General features: G+C 44.1%; 1 protein-coding gene across 6 annotated transcripts in view; it reads right to left on the minus strand.

Annotated features, from left to right (window-relative positions):
- LOC116854007 (hormone receptor 4-like) overlaps window positions 1-11,323 on the minus strand; it is a 246,428-nt gene that overhangs the window by 104,279 nt on the left and 130,826 nt on the right. The gene's annotated exons all lie outside the window — the stretch shown is intronic.

The following is an 11,323-nucleotide window of genomic DNA, read 5'->3' on the forward strand; positions in this document are numbered from 1 at the left end:
TCGAAGAGGCGGCCCTAAAGAGCGTCCTGATTCATAGGTCTTCTCGAATGGAAGGGCCTCGCCGACCCTCCTCGGAGAACCAATCAAGGTCATTGACCTTCGAAGGGGATAGGTTGTCTCTCTCTCTTTCGCTGCGGCGCTACGTGACGGAGATGGAGCGCGGCCGATACGAAAGATTGATTGCGGCGTACGATTTTGCGCTTCTGATTGGAGTCGATCTTATCAGGATATTAAGGGGAATATTAAGGGGACTTCTTGCATCAACTCCTGCAATTAAGGCGATCGATCGGATCGCCGAACTGGAAAGTGCGCGGGAGAGAGAGGAGAGGGGGAGCAATAATATCGAGTGCGTCGCCAATGAATTCAATATTTATCCGGTTGAATGTTAACGCGCGAATCCATCGCGCGGAAATAATCACGCGGTCTCAATTCCCGAAACGGCGCAGAAAGTTACCGAGTCGAAATTCTGCTGCCACATTAACCCCTACAGATTCTGTCGAACTCGCGGAGGACACAGTAGTACAGGCTATTGACCCATCTTGACGCGACAAACGATCACTGAACTCCATTCTTGCCATTGAATGGCTCAGTTGTCTTAAAAAAATAGTCTTACTTCAAAATTATCGGATATTTGATTATCTCGATATTCTGCCTGCCTTGAATCTTTATTTTCAATCGCAGCAAACAATGTATTGAAATTGTGTGATTTACTTAACTGCAGATCGAATACGGTGAATAGATATCAAATGATTTAATGAAGATTAATAAACGGATACAATTAATGGTTAAATATGATGAAAACGATGTCTTGCATCTCCTCTATTCCGGTTTCTCGATTTTGTGTTTTGCTCTTGACTGCTCTGTCGTGGTACTTCGGGATTCCGGCAACGACATTTGCGCTACGCGTTACGACAGTCTGACGAGAACGACACCTTCATTCTCGTCAGCGGGTCGGACGTCTGACGGCGATTTCTCATCCGCGAGTCTAGCCACGGATAGCTACTTTAATCAGCTCGCTTAATATTAAAATCCTCAATGGCGATTCCGCTAAGTATTAAGAGGACCCGCAATTAGGCCACGCCTAGCCTACTTTCCGCGCGGAGGTCGTTCACCTTCATGAGAGGGTGTATTGTCCCTGCCATCTGGTGTGCGCTCGCCTTCCGCCAGGTTTGCACCTGCGCGCCGCGCGATACTACTCCCCACGTGGCCGCCACGTGGTGGTTGCGAGCGAGAAGTGGCGGCGGTGGCGGCGGCGGCGGCGGCGGTGAGGCACCCCGACGAGTAGTCGACGAGGGTGGCGGTCGCAACCGGAAAAAGGCAGTCTTCCAGGGGATGAGTATCGACCAAGGGCAAGGGCGAGGGCATGCGTACACGACGTACAAGATTCCGGAAGGATAAATCGAGGTCCCATCAGACCCACCGCCGTCGTCGTCGTCCCCTTGGAGACGCGCGGAACCGTTTTCTTTCTTCCCTTTCGTCCCTTCTTCGCCATGAGCCAATTGTTTCCTCTTATTTTGGCGTCGCAAATATAATCTCTCGTTTCGGAGCTGTTGCACGCGAAAATAAACACGGACCTCGGGAAAATCAAGTGATATTCGGGCGAATCGGTCGGTTATGTGTATGCGTCAGGAGAAAGAAGGAGGAGAGTACCTAAAAACGGACCTGCTCGTTAGTTCTTAGACGTCGCATTGGCGTGTTATTCTCGTCTTTTCTCGCGAAACGTTCCTTTGTTTAATCGTGCAAAAGTAATAATATCTGTTCGCGTAAATTCGTGCTCTCGCCCAGAATATCACGCGTCGCAAACGTCGCGTGCATCTAATAGCGTTCTGAAATCACCGGCTATCGTATCTTCTTCTGCAGCTAAGTCAACGCTAAGAGACTTTCTCCTCAACGGGAACACCGAGGACGATCGTGGCTTGTCAACATTTAAATTGAAATCCCGTCGCGCGCGGCTCGCTCGTGAAACTTGACCGAGGAGAATGCAATGACAATTCTGTCTGTTTTCTCCTTCGAGCGAATTTGCGCCGCGCAAAGTTCTCTCTCTTTCTTCCCCCCTCCCACCGATTGTCGTATCCCTCGCGACCTCTGTGTGCCTCGACATTTTCGAGCGCGGAATTCGCTACGATAGGTGGAAGCCCGTCCATGGTTTTGCGGGACGGCCGCTCGTGCAGCCTCCTTTCCGCGGAAAAATGCACGAGACGAGGTCGACGATCTCCAGAAAATCGTTGCGCGTGACGCGGGGCCTGCCGCCGACGCGGAAATTGATGTCCCCTTCTCCCACCTCATTTCCGGCGCGCGCGGAGAGGCTTACGCGCACGTTAAATTGGCTCGGCACCGTTTTGGACAGCCCTGACTATTCGTATCGAGCGGCAATGCCAAGGGCAAGGGCGCCCTTCTCCCACCCTTCCGACGACCCTGTGCGCACCCCCTTCGCCTCCTGTTCGTTCTCTTCCTCTTCCTCTTCCTCCCGGGTATACGCACGCATACACGCGAGCGGCGCGTACACACGGCGACTCACGGCACGCACGGATATTCGGAGAAGCGGCGGAAAATTGTCCGGGGCATGATCCAACTGTCGCCTCTCCCTCTATGCCGGGAAACCCGCGAATTTTTCATGAAAATTCTCCGGGGAGAATTTTCGCGCGAATCTCACGAGAAAAAAAAAAAAACGGCAATTCAACTTTCACCTGCCCCTCTTTTCTCCCGAAACGTGATTTTCTGTCAAAGAGACTCTCGAGAAAGAATCCTTTTCTTATCCAAAAGGCATCTATAATTGTTACTTCACGGAATATCCTAACAGAGTTTGCTCAAACGCGCGATATGATCGTTTATTTTCGAGACAACCCTCAGTCGCCGATCCGCAAGACGTGCACACTGACGTTATCCGCACCGTAAATTTCCAAGGATCGATTTCTCGGCCGTGAAGGGCGCCTTCGAGATCGACGACCGCCTTCGTGAGGCGCTCTCGCCTCCAATAAATTGCTGCGAAGCAGACTAAGCAGCGCAATCCGCGGTATTAAATCCGCGCTGCTGAAGCCACGAAACGAACGCGAAACCGACGCGATAATATACGGCGGAAACTACGGTTCGGTCTCTTCCGTAATAGCTGCTAGCGATAGCTGCTTATTTCCTGCATTTGCTATTAGTTATATTTCTTATACACCCTCGTGCACTTAAATTCTCTGACTAGTCTCATCGTTTGAATGTCAGTTTCACAAGTTCCTCTCGTGAACGCATCAACTTCATTTCTAAACTATGTAATTAAGAAATAAATGTCCAACAGAAATATGCATTTCCTATACACACTGAAAGAAAAGAAATAGTCAATCTCACTGAGATTATATATAGTCATTTTTGGCGTCAACTATATATTTCTTTAATAAAAAAATTGTAACAATATGTGCATAACTAGTTGTACAGGGCGCGTAATATTTACTGATCTATAATTAGGGCTCATGCATAAAAGTGTCTCCAATTTTTCTTTTATAATTTAGAATACATTAATTTAATCCAGTAATCTTGTAATAATCTGATAATTTTGTTCCATAATTATGATGTTAATTGTTTATATTGGTATCAATATTTCATTTTAGTGTTTGATCGACAAATTTATGTAAATAATTGAAAGTCACTCTAACCATAAATGGTTTATTATTAAAATTAATAATTCTTAAATTAGGACCATTATTATTTTATAAATTATCATTTCGCGCGATAATTATCATTATCAATTAACTTTGGTACGCAATACAGTGATTGCCTCCTCAGATAACGCTTTAGCTTCTGGCAGTGTAACTTTTGGGTTAGAATTTGCGGAAAAATAAGCGAAAGAAGGCGAGTTAAGGAGAGGGAGAGAGTGAAGGAAAGTGAGAAAGAGAAAGAGCACTGAACCGCGTCGGCGGCCGGGACGCCGCGGAGAGAAGGTGAATTTAATCGAGTACGGCGACGAGGAAAGGAGTTCGCCGGAGGAGGGGGAGGAGTGGTCGAGGTGAAGAGAGCGACGAGAGCGAGAGAGAGAGGCGCGAGGAGAGCGCGGCGGAGAAAGCCGCGTTCGGCCTCGCGGGGTTAACGCACTCCCGACGTTATACCGCGACTAACGATGATGTTTCTACCGTTACGTAAACGCAGCACCGCTGAAGCGGCCGCCGCGTTCTGCATTCTGCCCAGACTGGAAACCCGGCCTTTGTAACGCGTTTAACGCGCTGCATCGCGCCGATCGCGGATTCGTGGATTCATCTGCCTTGTTGGCGGACGAAATCGAGTCCGGCGCATTCGTGAATACGAACCACGCTTCGTTCAATGTTGATGTATGCATGTATTTTTGTGCGACCAACCACAGTACAGCGTATGTAATACGAACATACGACATAAAAGATAGAACCTATTTGTATCTTGGATGAAAATCGACCGAGACGCTCGCGATGTTGATTAATAACACGGGATCCCTTTTTTGGGAGATTTTTGAGGTATTTTGATATAAAAGGTCGCAAGAGAAGATATTTTTCCAGAATTTTTTGCAGAGGAACGAGAAATAACGTCAAATTTATATTCATATTCTTTATAAGCCTTATTTTAGAAATATGTTCTTATTGCCTAAGTGATAAAAAAGCGCTGATCTTTTTTGTGTTATATTTTGGTTACTCGCAAAAAGAAAAAAAACATACGGGCAGTGCCAGTAGTCCTGGCTTGCTTAGATATCTGAACGCAAAAACCAAAAATTTTTTTATTCAGGAAAAGTATGGCTATCTCCTCTGAACCAGAACTAAACCAATAATACTATTCTGGACAAAATCTTTTCATTAAAAAATTTTAATTTTTCCTCAAAGTGTTGTTAGTGTTTTATTAAACAAAAATAAAACTAATAAATGTTATAAAATTAATAATGTTTGTTCTAGTTTAAACGATAAGCACACTTCTGAGTATGAGAACTTTTTGTTCTTACGCTTCAGATACCTAGAAAAGTCATAATCATTTACACCGTCCGTTCTCTTTTTGCGAGCTCTTAGGAGATTGGGATATAACGTATAAAAAAGAACGTTTTTGTCACTCAGACAATGAAAATGTATTCTTAAAATAAGATTAAAAGAAAAAGTTCGACATTATTCGATTTTTCCATTTCCCCATAAAAATTGCAGAAAAATACCTTCTTTCGCGACCTTTCGAGCCGGAAACCCTTTCAATGTGATAATAATGGTCCAAACGATGTTAATAAGAAATTAGTTCCTCGTTAATCAGCCATTCGGCTTAAAACAGCCGAGGCCTCGTGTAATTTTGGGATTCGTCTCGACCGATATTTAATTTAGGGAGGATTTAATTTAGACATTTATTTAATAACTAACTTTTGAATAACTAGAAAGAATTTAATTTAAACGTTAGCTGAATATTGAAACTGCTCATGGTCGTTGAATTTCCAATTACAGAATTATAGAGAAATCTCGGAATTTATAATCAATTCAAGATTAGATATAGAATATAGCTGTCAATTTCGACAAGAGTCAAACGTAGGATTTTCGGCGGCGAATGGGAAGTCTAAGAATATTACGAGAAACGGCGGTGTTCAGCGAGAAGGAACGCGCGAGACGAACTATCCTCGATTTCAGGTTTCTCTCGGCGAAACTCAGATGTCCGCGTGGCTAATAAGGCGAGAGACTCCAAGTTTTATGATGATGGAGAGACGGACCTCTTTGATAACTTTCGGAGCAACACGAACGGCGTCTCTCGTGCGATCACGAGCGCGTCTGGCGCTCCCGGTAACCACGCTGGGCAACCGGAAGCAGGACGTACGCGCGTACCTCCTTCAAAGAGCGATCGCTATTCGCGGACAGCGATATACCTGATGGCCGCGGTCGGTTTATTAATAGAGGCCACGGATGGCGGGATTTCGGTCAGGGAACTGCGGCCGAGACACGTTACCCCGTGTTACTACCCCGGGGCCTGTTGCTCGAAGTAAGGCGAAGAGGATGTGCATAAATTATGGCATGGTTAGAGTCGAGTCGTGGATATTGCGCGAAGCCCACGTGCGTGCGTGAGCTCGCAGTCGTGTTTGCTACTGATGATTAATAGGCGCTGTTGAATCGCGTTGGATTCGCCTTGCTATCGAGGTCCCTTTGATGTAATAATCACGGCTCTTCGCCGGTGTCACCAGAAATTAGCTCCTCCTCGATCAACCATTCGACTCCAAATTTGAGTTCGAGTCGCGGTACTCGTTTAATTTTTCGACACGCCTCGACAAACAACCGATTTCGGAGATAAAGTTAGTTGGAGGAGATATAGGTTGGAATAATATCGTAATACCGTACTGTGAGATTTATAAGAGATCAATTATTCGACTTAAAATAGGCGATGAAATATCCGCGTATTCTTTTTTTAAACTTCCTCGATAAACCTTCAATTTGAGAGTGACGTTAGCATATCAGACTGCTGTATGTCGTGAATTAGACATCGGTTTTCCAACACTGATCCGAAATCGGTGTCTTCTCGATGTAATAATAACGGCCCTCCTATTGTTTTTGTGGGTGACGTTTTTACGAAATCAATTCTCTGTTGATCAACCTCGAGCTAAAATCGACGATTGAAAAGCACTCGGTGTACGTTCAATATTTGAACTTGTCTCTCGACGGATATCCAATTCAGGGAGAGGAGAGGCTCGAATATTGGACCGTTCGTTGCCGTGTGTTAGACGTCGTGTGTTTTTCCGTCGACACCGACCCGGACTCCAGTCGGAAGTTCAACGTCGCGGGTTAACGTCGTGAATACCGCCGGCGGTAATACAGTCACGAAGCGTCAACGTCGCGGGGACGTTCGATAAGTCGTAAATAAACCGCTGCGCGCCGAGCCCGCGCGGAGAAATTATCATATTAATGGAATTATTATTCGCGGCGGTCGGCGCGATTTAAGCGTTGCTCTCGCGACGGCACGCCGTCGGTGCTCCCCGAGAGTCGCGCGCAAAAGCAGGAAGCGAGTTTGAGAACCGCCGGGCAAAAGAGAAAGTTGCGACCGACATATTTCGCGTTCGCGCAACCGTGCGACTGTGTACATGTATGTGTGAGCGCGCGCGCATACACACACACACACACACACACATCTGCGCGAGGCTCAGAGAGCCTAGGAGACACGCGACCCGGGACGACGAAGGAAGCGAAAAGAAGGAGCGAAGCGGCTGGTGCTAATGGCTTCATTCGCACTGGCGAACGACCGGCCCTGCTGGGCATCAATTAAGGTATTGCGAGTCGCTACAGTAGTCGCGCGACTCGCCACACGCGGCGATTCCGAGGCGAATCCTCGCGCGAAATCGAATCGCTTTCCCGATCGATGGCCGTCCTGCCACCCATCGGCGCCGTTCTCCGCGCCGATGACATACGCAGCTGAGAAAGCAATGAATTCAAGTTCATTGGGTGTGTCTCCTGTTCCGAAATTAGCTTCTCACACACTTTCCCTTCAAATTCTCAATATGTCGTATCTCTTGACGAGGAGTTCTTTTCTTCTCGAGCAAGGATTCCGCAAAATTTTGCGTTGTATTAGAAATCGAAGGATCATATCTGTTATTTTACACCCGACTGCTGCCGATCAGGATTCAAGCAACATGCGTTTCGTTCCCTGTTCACGATTTTATTGGTTCGAAGGAGTTGGTTATCGTCGATCGTTAGTGGCTCATAAATAACTGACGCTTCGATATTGAGAAAAAAGTTCAGTTTGAAAAACATGTGCGTGTTTGCGCGAGAAGGACAGATCCAGCGATTCTGGGACACTGTGTAGCGGCCTCGGAGGAAGCAAAAGTCCGTCGGCCGAGCGATGCGCCGCGATGTGTAGCGGTACTTTGCGCTGTCACTTTCGCTGCGCCTCGGTCTCTCGCCTCGTCATTCCCATTCAGCGGTCTCGTAAACGGGTTCTTAGCCTCGCGCAGTTATGCAGCGAGAGAGAGAGAAAGAGAGAGAGAGGGAGAGAGAGAGAGAAAGAAAGAGCGAGAGATAGGCCCGAACGGATCGGAAATAGTTTCGCTTGTATGAGCGTCGAACTCCGCGCCGCGCTTCGAAGTTCCAATGGACTCTTGTCGATCGCGCTCCATTTTCCTTTTTCGGATCGAGTGGATCAGCCGCGCCAATTCTCGCTAACGATTGAATCAACTTGAAATTTATTCCATGGTCCTTCTGATCAGTTTGATCTCAATCAGTTATTTGCTTTGTACAAGATAATGTTATTGGATCTTGATTACTAAAATTTTAATTATACATAATCCTTCTTATTATAATTTTTTATAATTCTTATTATTATTTTTTTTAAATTTCGCTCTTTGTCCTCGTCCTTCTGCATTTCATGCGTGCTCTGCATTTCATATTTATTGTTTTTTTCAGTTTGTTCCTTTTTATCTTATTTTTTATTATACTATTGGGAGTACAAATAAGTCTCCGCCGTTTTTTATACAAAATTGGGCATTTATTGTGAAAGAACGGTACCTTATGTTTTATTCAAAGTATTGTCCATCGCTAGCCACTACTTTTTCCTATCTTTCTGGCAGCATACGCGTCGGAAGAACGCTTCATCTTTTGAGGCTATCCACGAATCGACCCAATTTTTGGTATCTTCATATGATGTGAAGTGCTGCTCAGACAGGCGTCATCGATCGAAACAAGTGATAGTCAGAGGGAGCAATGTCTGGTGAATACGACGGGTAGGGTAAAACTTCCCAATTGAGTGTTTCCAAGTAGGTTTTGACCGGCGCCGCAACATGTGGACGAGCATTATCATGCAGGAGAATAATTTTATCGTGTCTGGAGTAGTAGTGGGCGCGTTTTTCCTTGAGTGCTCGGCTCAATCTCATCAATTGTGTTTAGTAGAGAGCCCCAGTAATGGTTTCGTTCGGTTTGAGCAACTCATAATACACGACACTAAGCTGATCCCACCAAATACACAACATGAGTTTTTTTCCATGAATATTCGGCTTGGCTGTCGATGTTGAAGCATGGCCACGTGGTCCCTATGATTTCTTTTTCTTTGGGTTATCGTAGTGGATCCATTTTTCATCACCAGTGACTATACGATGCAAAAAATCCTTTCGTTTATGCCTGGCAAGCAGCATTTTACATGTGCAAAATTGGCGTTCAACGTTTCTCGGCTTCAGTTCATATGGAACCCAATTTCCTTGCTTTTGAATCATTCCCAACGATTTTAAACGATGTGAAATTGCTTGTTGAGTCACTCCTAATGTAAGTGCAAGTTCTTCTTGCGTTTAGCACGAATCTTCCTCCAATAATGCTTCCAATTCCGCGTCTTCGTACACTTTCGGCCTTCTGCTACGTTCTTTGTCTTCGACGTCAAACTCACTATTCTTAAACTTTTGAAACCACTCACGACAACTTCTCTCACTTAAAGCAGCCTCACCATATGCTTCTATAAGCAATCGATGCGCCTTAGCTGCAGATTTCTTCAAATTAAACAAGTAAATCAAAAGTTCCCGCAAATGACGCTTATTCGGCTCAAAACTCGACATTTTTGCACGAAAAAAATTATGTGATGCTGATACAAAATCGCTAATATTTCAAGGTTATGGTGTTGCCAGATGTCCAACCTTACGATATGACGTTTTACATCTGACAATTTCAACCATAACTTACTGGTGGAGCCATCTTTTGTCAAACGGCGGAGACTTATTTGTACTCCAAATAATTTTAGTGTATTTTATCAAAAGATTATTCTGTAAATAAATGAATAAAATAAAATGGAATGAAACTGTTATAATAACTAGTATAATAGGATCCTAATTATGTCTCTCATACATTGCATGACTTATCAGGACCCGCTAACATCTTGTATAAATCAGATAATTGATTGGAATTCACCTGATATGGTTCATAGAATCACAAGTTTCATTATCATTAATTTCAAATCAATATTGATTGTTCTTGAATTTTGAACTTTGAAGACTTCTTTTTCTTGAGTTTGCATCCTTAACAATTAAAGGAACGTTGGAAAGCGGACGGACGAGCTCCGATGAAAAACCATCCCTATCTGGGTGGCACCGAAAATGTCGATAATATTATAATTTATTGTCAACAGTATATCGATTTAATGTGTATATAGACATTTACGGGGTAAATATTGACGATACCTCCTCGTCGTTTACCGTCACTTTCGCTGCGCTTCAGAGAATCCGCCGTTCCCGTTCGACGGTCACGCGTGCGTGTCTAAGCGCGTGACACGCATACGGGGTCATCGTCGGAGGAGCAATCTGCATTGCACGTATGTAGAACGTAAGAACTTACGTCGGCAACGTGCGCGACGGCGAATACAGAAAGAAAAGGAAAACAGAAGGGCAAAAGAGAACGGAAACGGTGTGAATCGACGAGCGTTTTTCCGAAAAACATAGCGACGGCGTTTTCATCCGCGCAATCTGTCTTCTCAAAAAACAAGTCTGAGTAGCAGATTACGTGCAGTGATTAAAAGTTATTATTCCGATAATAACATTCAATAATAATACCAATCAAGACGGTCAGGTAGCTTTACTTGTAATCTTGTTCCGCGAAAAAATTCGCCTCTCAACGACGTTCTGTTCGCGATGCGATCAGCCTTACGAGAAAATCGACTTTGCCGATAATTATTATCAATTACAGTTTTTACTTTTACCCCTCTTTCACTCCCCGCGCTCGTTACACTTATATAAGAGACTTTCGTGCGGCGGCCGCCCAGCGTTATAACACTTATCCAATTTTGAAGTCAAACAATTGAGGAAACACGAACATTTTACGTCACACCTTCCGACTATTTATATAATTTCACGTTTGCTCCGCTCGAGCATTAAAATCGATTTTGTATCACCTCGTCCGCACAACAACTCCTTTAACCTTCCGGTATCTGAGAGATATTGAGTCGAAACTTCTTTTTGGTGCAACACAAAGCGGGGTTTAGAACGATACACGTTATATCTTTCCTATCTTCCTGTCGAAAATAATTAAAATCCAAAATTGTGAGGAATGATGGTAGAACTGTTTCTTATAATCTTTTCGCAACTTACGTTCCGGGACATATGTTTCCTCACCAATAATAAATTAAAATCTTATTCAATCGAATAAACAACTTTTTTGACATTCAGAACACTCATTCAACTATCACATTATTGGCATAAATATATTCTCCCATAAAAATTCCAGTAGAACGTTAGTGTTCCGGTCCTATCCCGGTTTGATGCCAAACATAAAACTTTCAATTTTTTTGCTAAAACTATATATATATATATATATATAGTTTTTCAATATATATATATATATATATATATATATTCAATACTATATATATATATATATATATATATATATATATATATATATAT

This window comes from Odontomachus brunneus, unplaced genomic scaffold (genome assembly GCF_010583005.1).
Source record: "Odontomachus brunneus isolate Ranch 3 - 2012 unplaced genomic scaffold, Obru_v1 Obru_scaffold_001, whole genome shotgun sequence".
Lineage (NCBI taxonomy): Eukaryota > Metazoa > Arthropoda > Insecta > Hymenoptera > Formicidae > Odontomachus > Odontomachus brunneus.